Here is a 1,592-nt window from a genome sequence, read left to right as displayed (position 1 = left end):
AGTTGTAGAATATTACTCTCGTCAGACTTGAACTTAACGAAAAAAGGAAAGGTTCATAGAATTTTCTTCCCCTTCCCCTTTCCCCGAACTAAATCGCCCTAAGACCATTACCATTAATTTGTATTTTCCCATCAACTAGCTAAAATTGATTAACCCTAGGATTAGGATCCTTTTTTCTTTTTTCCTCTATGTGTATTTTACATACCACAGTAATTTGCTATAGAGAATTTCTAATTTCTATTAAATCAAAATAAGATAATATAAGATATTATTGCTGGAAAAATTGTTATTTGATTTGATACATTGTGATCCTTAACGTTGATGAATTAAGAAAAACGGAAAGAGAGGGATTCGAACCCTCGGTAAACAAAAGTCTACATAGCAGTTCCAATGCTACGCCTTGAACCGCTCGGCCATCTCTCCTACATAACTTATTATGGAAAATAAACTGAGTGAATAGCGAGTTTTCTTATTCCTGCAGTACAGGTACAACCGCAACCACTCGGGGGTTCCATAGTTATATTGGAAAAATTCCTTTTGATCTAAGTGGAAGGATACAGGATTTTTTACTAGAAATTGCGCTCGCTATAAAAAAAAGTTTTAATTTGGGTTTTCCCGCAACTAAAGAAAAAGAAAATGGAAGAATTCTTCTTATTGCATAATAAAATAAAGAAACCTTAGAATTCCGTTTGCATAAGATACGCTACACCATACTATCGAAATCAAAAATAGGGTATGAGACAATTAATAACTTTGAAAACACGAAATAGTTGATAACATAAGTTGTTGTTCAGAAATAGCAAAGTGGAATGAAATCCAGTCTTAGTCAAATATTTCATATCTCTTCGTGTCCAAGCAGAAGGAAAAGGATACAATTTGAGCTGAGCGGAAAATCCATATCTCTATCTCTCTTATCCATTTAAAGCATATGGATTTAGAGTAGAGCATATGGATCAATCTATTTATAATTATAAGAATCGAATGTGTTTGTTTTTATGTTATTTTGTGAAGGAATGAAAACAATTCTATATAGAATGGGTTGGGAATTATGCCTAGATCCCGTGTGAATGGAAATTTCATTGATAAGACCTCCTCAATTGTAGCCAATATTTTATTGCGAATAATTTCGACAACCTCAGGAGAAAAAAAGGCATTTACTTATTATAGAGATGGTGCGATTTGACTCTTTTTTTTTGCTTTTTTTTAGCCCTACCTATACCTCAGTCTTACGAAAAAGAGAGGGGGTTGGCATAGAGAGAACCAAATTTGTAAAGCAAACAAACCCACGCTTCGGGAAGGTGAGGCGAACTAACAATTCCTTCCGTCGTGTATCCTCGATTGATGCGGCTTCAGATACTTCAATTGTAGATTTGAGTATTGAGCGAAAGGTTACACCTACAGGATATGGTATGGTATGGATTACAGGCCAATCCTACTCTATTAGTATCCGTAGGCAGCATAGGGGAGAAAAGCACTACACCTAGAAATAGGAATCAACAAGAGAAAAACTTTGTTAGAAATTACCCCTTTCCTGATCGGTATCAGGGCTGGGAAGAATGGTTGGGATAACAAACAACCATCAGGTTTGTACT

The 1,592-nt window shown here is 35.3% G+C and overlaps 1 non-coding gene across 1 annotated transcript; it reads right to left on the bottom strand.

The window, feature by feature from the left end:
• Positions 1-336: 336 nt before the first annotated feature.
• On the bottom strand, positions 337-423 carry TRNAS-GGA (transfer RNA serine (anticodon GGA)). The gene has a single exon. It is a non-coding gene; the product is annotated as a tRNA-Ser (tRNA).
• Positions 424-1,592: the final 1,169 nt, after the last annotated feature.

The sequence above is a fragment of the Aegilops tauschii genome, unplaced genomic scaffold (assembly GCF_002575655.3).
Source record: "Aegilops tauschii subsp. strangulata cultivar AL8/78 unplaced genomic scaffold, Aet v6.0 ptg001138l_obj, whole genome shotgun sequence".
Classification (NCBI taxonomy): domain Eukaryota; kingdom Viridiplantae; phylum Streptophyta; class Magnoliopsida; order Poales; family Poaceae; genus Aegilops; species Aegilops tauschii.
This window is presented reverse-complemented; position numbering and strand designations above follow the sequence as displayed.